This window comes from Ranitomeya imitator, chromosome 3 (assembly GCF_032444005.1).
Source record: "Ranitomeya imitator isolate aRanImi1 chromosome 3, aRanImi1.pri, whole genome shotgun sequence".
NCBI lineage: Eukaryota > Metazoa > Chordata > Amphibia > Anura > Dendrobatidae > Ranitomeya > Ranitomeya imitator.
In genome coordinates, this window is record NC_091284.1 from 801,991,642 (window position 1) to 802,002,113 (window position 10,472).

Here is a 10,472-nt window from a genome sequence, read left to right on the forward strand (position 1 = left end):
GCCGTATGTGTCCCTATTACTGCACCTGATGCCCCAATACTGAGCCTCTGCTGCCGTATGTGTCCCTATTACTGCCCCTGATACCCCGATACTGAGCCGCTGCTGCCGTATGTGTCCCTATTACTGCACCTGATGCCCCAATACTGAGCCGCTGCTGCCGTATGTGTCCCTATTACTGCACCTGATACCCCAATACTGAGCCGCTGCTGCTGTATGTGTCCCTATTACTGCACCTGATGCCCCAATACTGAGCGGCTGCTCCATATAGGTCCCTATTACTGCACCTGCTGTGTGGTACAAAAGCATTGTTCCTCATACTGCTTCACACAGTAATGCCACCATTGTGCTCTTACATACTAAAATGTCTATGTGCCTTCACAGTAGCCCCAAACCCTTTACAGCCCCCACAGTGGTCCCAACACTGTATATTCGCCCCTACACTGTATGATGGCCCGACAGCAGCTTCCAAACTGTATATCGGCCCTTGCATTATCTCTCACACTGTATAATGACCCCCACAGTAGCTCCCATGCTGTATAATGGAACTTGCAATAGCTCCCACTCTTTAGAATCTGGTCACTGTCTGTCCCTGTCTGGGCTGCTACTTTTACAGGCCTGATATACTTAAAGAGCTAAATAGTAGAAAATAGAAACAGCCAGTGGGTGCGTATAGAGGCCAGTGTATTGGTATAGCTTCCAGAATTTATCCAGGTAAGGCTACTTTCACACTTGCATCGGTACGGGGCCATCGCCATGTGTCAGCCCGATGTACCGCTGGACAGTGTGTTAAATGTAGCACAACGTGGGCAGCGGATGCAGTTTTACAACGCATTCGCTGCCCATTGCGATTAGCGGGAAGGAGGGGGCAGAGTTTCGGCCATGCATGCGCGGTCGAAAATGGCAGTCACGACGCACAAAAAAAAAAAGTTACATTGAACTTTTGTGCGTTGCGTCTGCCAACAACACTACGCATCCGTTGCAGGACGGATGCGATGTGTGGCCATACGTCGCAATGCGTTGCTAATGCAAGTCAATAGAGAAAAAACGCATCCTGCGGGCAACTTTGCAGAATGTGTTTTTTCGCATTGCGATGTACGCCTAATAACGCAAGAGTGAAAGTAGCCTAACCCTAAAAAAAATACTGTTGTCTGGACAAGATCCCAAAGAGGGAAAAGGAAAGGAGCCAACCAGAAGAAAGAGGGGGAGGTAGAATATTACTTCTAAAGAAGAAAGTACACCCCTGGCTCGTCTACTCCCCTCTTTTTCCCTTCTCCCCCTTTGGGGTCTTGTTGTCTAGACTGAGTATATGTTCAGGGGCCCGCACCCATATGTGATTTTCTATACACACTTACTTATGATGCTTTTTTCTTCTGTCTGGCTATTTATCTCACTGTATAAACTCACTGAAACTTTTATTTTAATAAAAGGTTTTATAATGTGGTTTTGTGTTTACAACCTTGGATTTACTGATATGAGATCATACAGACACTGGACTGATATATCTCCTATAGCCGGGGTCAGGATCTATCAGTCCAGTGTCCGTATGATCTCATATCAGTAAATCCAAGGTATATATACTGACAAGACTGGTCAGTGATGTGCACTGATAGACGTGACCCCGACTGCAGGACCCCACAGATGAGGATATGTTTCTTTCCTATATATAAAAAGGAGACGTGTATCCTCATCTGTGGGGTCCTGCAGCCAGGGTCACGTCTATCAGTGCACATTACTGACCAGTCTTGTCTGAGGAACCATTAGATTCAGCTGCTCTACAGAGTCTCAGAGAGTGCAGATACAGTATGTGGCTGGGTCTTCTGGAGAGAAGCAGCGTCCTGTCACCTCCTCCCTGCACAGTGCAGACACCTCAGGCCACTACGGACAGAAGTGAGAGCTGTTACTTCCAGCACTGTGTCCCCTGTCCTGCTCCTCTCTGGAGGGAAGCCCCAGCGCCATGGTCCTGACTTCTGTGCCGCAGACACGTTCACTTCACTGAGCGTGCAATGTGGGCGTGTCTGCTGGACACAGGTACAGTGTCAGCACTGGGGGGAGGGGCAACTAGAGATTAGAGATTTTTTTTTTTTATGGACCACTATACCTTGTTTCCTATTCCAAAGCTTGGGCCTCTAGAACGTTTAATAGCAGTTGGGGTCTTACCGCCGTGAGCCCTCTTCAAGTTCTGACTTCAGACCAGATAACCTTTAATTTATCCACAGATTTTCAACCTCTAGAGCAACCAACACAGTGGTTGAAAGAACCAAAATGAGCATGCAAGCCAAGACTACAGAAAAATTGTGCACTTGTAATGGATTCTTGATATCGATTATATTAATAGCAAATTCAGTGTTATGACAGTAGCAATTCTGCAGGGAAAATAGGTAAAGCTGAAAAAACTGCAAGTGACCCTGAAGTTGTTAGTTGTTTCTGCATGAGCCAACACACCTTTAAACTAGAGACTAGACGATGGACCTATGCTGCCTGAAAGGCCATCTAGCGCTTCACGTTCCTCCTAAAGAGGCGGGAAGAGCAGAGTGTAAATTCCCTACAGATGGGAAAGTGTGCTGAAATAGGAAACAATAAAAAAATACTAGAGTGCATAAAATGATCCACAAAATACAGGATTAATTATGTACAGTTAGAAACCAAGCCTCTTATTTCCTAAAAATAAAAGATAAGTGCAGGGTAAAGAACAGATGAGCGAGCACTAAAGTGCTCGGATGCTCATTACTCAAAACAAGCATTCAATCATTTAAAAATTGCTTGGTTAGAGTAATGAAATGGGAAATTTTAGCATTTTTCCAGCAGACCCTACAACAGAGGTCTTAGGGGTGGGGCAGTGAAAATGTTGAAATGGGTAGAAAAAGTGCTGACTGGATGGAGAACAGAAGGGGGGAGACCCAATGCATCTGACTCGCAGATCGGTGCTGAGAACAATGATGTCACATTTAAAATAGATTTTATCAAAAAATTGGAAAATTCAGGGCAATTAATTAAGTAATAGTAAAAAAAAAATTAATCTTTAATAGGTTCTTTGAAAATGTAGTAATTTAAAAAAAAAATCCAAAAAAAAGGGGAGGGAAACCCTGGTGAAATGAAGTGCCCCATTATCCGACACAGAAAGGGAAGACAAAGCAAAAAAAACACAACACACACAACGTTCTAAACTGACAGCACTATTGGTCTCTGAACAGCTGATGTCACAATCAGAGATAAGACCAATCTTGTATTGTATCTAATATTCATGCAACATCCTGCAGTATAAGGGTATGTGCACACGTCAGGTTTTTTTCCTGACAAAATCTGGAGAATTCTGGCAGAAAATTGCGTTTTTTCCCGCGCGGATTTATCGCGGTTTTTGCGGAATTTTAGCGTTTTTTTTTCCTGAAAGTCATTTTGGCTTAGAAATCCGCAAAAAGAATGAGCATGTTAATTTTCTTTTTTGCAGAATGCGTTTTTTTTGCGGTAAAAAACGCATCCATCTGAACAAAAAATCCGGAATACATTCTAAATGATAGGATGCATATTTTTAGCGTTTTTGATGCAGAATTATAGCGTTTTTATAGCGAAATTCCGCAAAAAAAAAACGCTAAAAATCCAGACGTGTGCACATACCCTTAGAGTCTAAAGACACATAGGCGGTCAGACTCGGTGATTAGACTGCGAGATGTTGCATGAATATTAGATACGGGGTTGCATTTAAGATATTAGATAGGGTATATCAATGTATGGGCTGATGCCCTATATGCAACTTTGATCAATACATTTGATACCTGTCCAACCGGTGGCTTCTCTTCAAATCCGGATCTCTGAAAAGTGGTCTAAAGAGACATTTTTCTACCTTAGCAGAGATTGGTCTTATCTCTCTGATCGTGACATCACCTGTTCAGAGACCAATAGTGCTGTCAGTTTAGAACGTTGTGTGTTTTTTTTTTTTTTGCTTGGTCTTCCATTTCTGTGTCGGATAATAGGGCACTTCATTTCACCAGGGTTTCCCTCCCCTTTTTCTTTTTGTATTTTTTCAAGATTTTATTACATTTTTAAAGAACCTATTAAAAGTTAAAGTTTTACAGCATCCAATTGCAATCTTCATTAATTGTATACAAGTGAGGTGAGTAATCCAACAAAAAATGAAGAAAGCAAGGACTGACAAAAATTAGGGACTCTGATACCTTGTATTCGACATAAAAGGAGGGCTGCACACATTTTGTTCAAGTTGTCACAGACTCAGAGGCTATGCACCAAGTGCAAATCGTTCCAAAAATTATAATCAAGGTTATTGATACACCATTGAAGGCAACAACTATCAGGTCTCATTCAAATATTGAACATTAAAAACAGTATGTGCTGCGGAAGAGTGGGGGCTGATCCAGGCTTTATTCATTTCTAGTAGTGTGAGCATGTCTATTCTCTGCTGTGACCCCACCCAACTGCACTAAAAAACCTGCTCAGACAAGATGCTAGTGTCAGGGCAGCACACACCTCCAAGCCATAAAAGGACAGCTCATGCCAGGTGTTCAGCTTTGAAACCCAATAATTGAACGTCCCAAAGGAATTAGGGAGAATTGTGGTTTGGTTGGTCAGGTCTGGCTTGACGATCTTTAAAAAGTTTTCCCTCCTTATCAAAAAATACATACGCTACTCACCTGGTAGCAGTGTTTTTTCAGGAGCCATGACAGCACAACGAGAGAGGGGATCCGCCCTTCAGGGACAGGAAACATACAGACATAAGGGCGGTACCTCTCTCCCACGTCAGTTGTTTCCAGAGCATGAGAGGACCACCTTGGTTAGTAACACAGATGCAGCATATAAATACATTTTATTATGTAAGTGAACATGGAATTTAACGAAAAACCAACAGAGTGTTGAATTATCCAAAAAATAGGGTAGAGAATCTAAGGGTGCTGTCATGGCTCCTGAAAAAACTCTGCTACCAGGTGAGTAGCGTACGTATTTATTCAGTCGCCATGACAGCACAACGAGAGACTTTCAGAGACGGAAGATTTAGGGGGGGGGGGGGATAATAGCTTCCAGCACCCTTCTCCCAAACGTAAGGTCCGAGGAACTACCCAGATCTAATCTGTAGTGTCTAAGAAAGGTAGAAGGAGAAGACCATGTGGCCGCCTTACATATGTCTTCGATCGATACTTCTGACCTCTCCGCCCAGGAAGATGCTACGGCTCGCGTGGAGTATGCCTTTATACCATCTGGAACTTCGTTGCCACCTGCTGTATAAGCGAGAGAGATAGCCTCCCTAATCCACCTGGCTAGAGTGTTTTTAGATACTCTAAGACCCTTCCTCACTCCTTGATAACTCCGTTTGTAGCCTCTCTTTTTTCCAGGCATTTGACACTGCAATATATTTAAGGAGGCATCTTCTTACATCTAAGGAATGAAATCTACGTTCCTTATTAGCAGGATTAGAGCAAAATGAGGGTAGAACTACCTCCTGTACCCTGTGGAATTTTGACGCAACTTTAGGAAGATATAGGGGATCGGGTTTCAATATTACCCTATCCTCCCTAACCTGCATGTATGGTGGAAGTCTGGAGAGTGCCTGCAGATCACTAACCCATCTAGCAGATGTGAGTGCAACCAACAGGGCTGTTTTGATTGAAAGGATTTTTACAGGGATGGTATCAATGGGCTCGAATGGGGCTTGCGTTAGGGCTGAGAGTACCAGATTTAGGTCCCATGGGGCTAACCTTTGTTTAATAATTGGTCTGGACCTAGTGACTGCTTTAAAAAAACCTAGAAATCCAGTGATTACTGGCTAAGTTAAGATTGTATAATGCCCCCAGAGCTGACACCTGAACTCTAAGAGTACTTGTGGCCAAGCCCATCTCTAGGCCTTTGTAAAAATTCGAGAATCTGATTTATACATTGTTTTTGGTCAATCTGAGCCCCTGAATATGATAGAAATTTTCTCCACACTCTAACAGATGTTCTTTGTAGAGGGTTTCCTACTTTTAAGGAGTGTATTTACTAAATTCTGAGAGAATCCCCTTCCCCTTAGTAAGGACCTCTCAAGTTCCATGCCGCAAGGTGTAAGTTGGCTACTTGAGGATGGAGGATTGGCCCTTGGGAGAGCAGATCTGGTAGCTCTGGAAGAATCCATGGTTGGCAGACAGACATCTTCCTCAGCCAAGGAAACCAAGATCTCTTGGGCCAAAATGGGGCTATCAAGATTACCTGGGCCCTGTCCTCCCGAATCTTCCTCAGAACTAAAGGAATTAGATTTAGAGGGGGAAAATCATATGCGAGCCTGAAGCGCCAAGATATCAGCAGAGCGTCCACAGCGTATGGGTTGTCTTTTGGATTTAGGGAGCAGAATTGGTGTAATTTTTTGTTCCCCCTGCTGGCAAAAAGGTCTATCTCCAGACAACCCCATAACTGAATGATCTGCTTGAAGACGGCTGGATTTAGCGACCACTCTCCCTGTCTGAGTTTGTTGCGGCTTAGACAGTCGGCTTTGGTATTGATACTTCCTTTTATATGAAGCGCCGTCAGGGAGAGAAGATGTACTTCGGCCACCTGAAAGATATGATTTGCAACCTCCATCAATGAACTGGATCGTGTGCCACCTTGATGACTAATGTAGGCCACGGTTACCCGATTGTCCGATAATAGCCTGACGTGTCGACCCTGTAGGGGTACAAGGAATTGATTTAAGGCATGTTTTACAGCCAACAGCTCTTTCAGATTGGAGGAAGAGTCCTGTTCAGACTGAGGCCATAGCCCCTGAACCCAATCCTCCCCTAAGTGAGCCCCCCATCCCTTAAGGCTAGCGTCCGTAGTCAATACCCTAGATACATGATTTATCCAAGGGACCCCCCCTGCGTAGATTCGAAGTGTGAATCCACCAAACAAGGGAATGTGTAGTCTCCGCAGAAAGTGTAAATTTACTATCGAGGTGAGTTTTTAGACGAGAATTGTGTAAAACGTCCCACTGTAGAGCCCTTGTGTGGAACTGGGCCCAGAGAACCGCCGGGATACAGGACGTAAGAGAAACTAAGAGAGACATCGCACTTCTGACCGATACTAAGGGATTACCAATTGCCCTGGTGACCAATCGTTCAACCTTAGCAACCTTTGCGTCCGGCAGGCGACATTCCTGCTGACTAGAGTCTATAATATATCCCAAGAACTCTTGTACTTTTAGGGGCTGAAGACGCGACTTTTTGAAATTGATTATCCAGCCCAACTCGTGTAAAGCTGTCATGACCTTCTGTAGTTGGTCTTTGCAATGTGATTCTGAGTGACCCACAATTAGCAAATCATCCAGGTATGGGATTACTAATATGTCTTGATCATGCAAGTGCGCCATAACCTCCACCATGATTTTTGTGAACACCCGGGGTGCAATAGCGACTCCGAAGGGAAGTGCCTGATACTGAAAATGCTCTATCGTGCCGGCTAGTGAAACTGCCACCCTAAGAAACCTCTGATGATCTACATGTATTGGAACATGGTAGGAGTCTTTGAGATCTAAGACAACCATAAAACAATGGTTAAATAGTAATTTTATTGCTGTCTTAACCGACTCCATCTTGAAGGAGGGTATCAACAAAAAATTGTTCAGGCCTTTCAAATTGATAATGGTGCGATATGAACCGTCAGGATTTTTGACCAGGAACAGAGGGGAATAAAACCCCCTACCTTCCTCTCCCGTAGGGACTCTAATTAGAACTTTTTCGTTGAAGTTCCCGGACCTCAGACTCCAGCGCCAACTGTTCTGTAGAGGAGGAACGAACCGGTGTCAACATAAACTTGTCCCGAGGAGTATGGTGGAAGTCAAAGGTTAGGCCTTTCCCCACAATGCTTAGGATCCATGGATTGTTTGTAATCCGTACCCAGGCCGGGTAGAAGGCCAAAAGCCTACCCCCCACCAGGTCCGCCAGTCATTTCGGTTTAACATCTCGTGAAGGATTAAACATAAATCCTTTACCCCTCCTTCTGCTGCGGTCGTATCTGGTAGATTCTCTGTTAGACCATCCTCTATTATAGTCCCGTCTGTAGAAGGGTCTTCCTAGGAAAGGAAAGCGTTTATTATCCCCTGCTTTTTCCAATAGCTCATCTAGGACCGGTCCGAATAAGTGAGCTCCTTCACAGGGAATGCTACATAATTTCGTCCTGGCTTGTAAGTCCCCTGGCCAGCATTTTATCCATAGCGCTCTCCGGGCTGCGTTGGATAACGCCGAGGACCTGGCGGCCAACCTGACCGAGTCTGCTGATGCGTCCGAAAGGAAAGCTGCCGCATCCTGGATTATGGGCATAGAAGATAATATTTCCGTCCTAGGGACTTTATCTCTGAGCTGATCTTCGAGGTGACCTAACCATATCATCAAGGACCGAGCGGTACAGGTGGCTGCTATAGCTGGTCTCAAGGACCCCGCCGAAGTCTCCCAAGCCCCTTTAAGGAAGATATCAGCTTTCCTATCTAATGGGTCCTTCAAGTTCCCCAAGTCGTCAAAGGGGAGAGATGTTTTCTTGCATGCCTTGGCGACTGCTGCATCCAGCTTCGGGACTTTATCCCATGAGGACGAAGCCTCCTCCTCAAAAGGGATACCTTTTAAAAGCTGGCGGAAGCAACCCCTTCCTCTCTGGTTTCTTCCATTCCTTTGAGATTAGCGATTTGATTTTGTCAATCACTGGAAAGGCTCTTCGGGACTTCCGCTCAATACCTTTGAACATAACATCTTGAATGGAACATTCCGACTGGGTATCTTCTATCCTCATTGTGCTGTTAACTGCTTTAACTAGATGGTTAACCCTATCCAGGGACAAACAGGCTCGACTGGACTCTAGATCCTCAGAGAAGGAAGTAGACAGGAGGGACCCTGAGCTCAGCTCACCCGAGTCCGAATTTACATCAGATAAAGGGGATTATTTTTTAACTTCCGTTCCCCGAGACCTGGATCTCACGGAACTTTTAATTTCCTGTCTAACCATCTCTCTTATTGTAGAGGTCAGATCAGGCACCTCCTCCTCCAGCAGGCGTTTGATACATAACTTGCACAACTTTTTCAAATGCCCATCCGGAAGCGGCTCTGCGCATTCGGCACACTGCCTATGTTTGGCTTTGGACGAACTTTTCCTCCCCTAGTAAGGATAGAGGGAAAAAACAAGGGGAATCCAACCATCACTAAGTGAACTTTCACGAAGATAACTTACCCCGTCCAGTAATGAGTGGTACCGTAGATGGGGGGGGGGGTCCTTCGTAGCCGGCAAATTCTTACGGCTTGAGGACTTTGGTATAGAAACCCGAGCCTCCTTAGCTCCACCAGTGCGGCTACTGCCACTAGACCGACGCTGGGAGCTTCTTCGAGGCTTATCTGACTGCTGGTGTTGCTGCTGCGGCTGCTGCTTGCCGTTAGTTCCTTCTGGCGACTCCATTATGGAATGGGCAAGGAACACCAGCCATCCAAGCTTGCAGCATTAAATAATGCCCCCAAGGTACCGCCCCCGGATGGGGGTCAGCAGGGAATCCCAGGTGCTAATCGCTTGTTTAATGGGGACCGCCACTGCTCTGTGCTGCGCTGCCCTCCCCCGAAGCCCCGACTGTCCCCGCAGCTGGGCCACCGCCATTAGCCGGAAACGACGCTACTGCGCATGCCCAGCCGCGCCGCTGCGTCATCCGGACACGCCCCTTCCGGACGCGGCAGCGGCGCCAAGCCGACACGCGGACCAGGACGGCAGCGAACACCTCACCGGACCAACGTCGCACCCCTGCAAGGCACAGACTGGCTCCCGGGAACCCAGCAGCCAAGCACAGACTCCACAGGTACCCCTCGCTGCGGACACCACAGAAGCCAGCCCATGTGTCAGAGGTTGCTTCCTCCTGCTGCCACCTACACAAAACAGTCCCCCTGCCGTGTGGTGCTTCCTGCCTCCTGATCAGGCCGAGGTAGGGGACCCCCGCTACCTGCACCGGCCTGCCAGGAGTCGGGATGTCTTCATACCTTCGACCTACTTCACAGGCCTGTCTGAAGAGGTTCCGCTGTCAGGGACAGGAAACCAACTGACGTGGTAGAGAGGTACCGCCTTTTTATGTCTGTAGGTTTCCTGTCCCTGAAGGGTGGATCCCCTCTCTCGTTGTGCTGTCATGGCGACTGAATAATACCCAGTCAAATTGGCCCAAGTATGTTATTATTTATATAGCACCATTGATTCAATGGTGTTGTAAATGAGAATAGGTTACATACAAGTTACAGATGTCACTTACAGTAAACAATGACAGACAGATACAGAGGGGAGAGGACCCTGCCCTTGCGGGCTTACATTCTACAGGATTATGGGGAAGGAGACAGGTTGATGGTTGCAGGAGCTCCGGTGTTGGTGAGGCGGTAGCTTCGGTAGTGGTGAGGAGGCAGCGGGGTCAGTGCAGGCTGTAGCTTTCCTGAAGAGATGGGTTTTCAGGTTCCATCTGAAGGATTCGAATGTTGTTGATAGTCGGACATGTTGGGGCAGAGAAT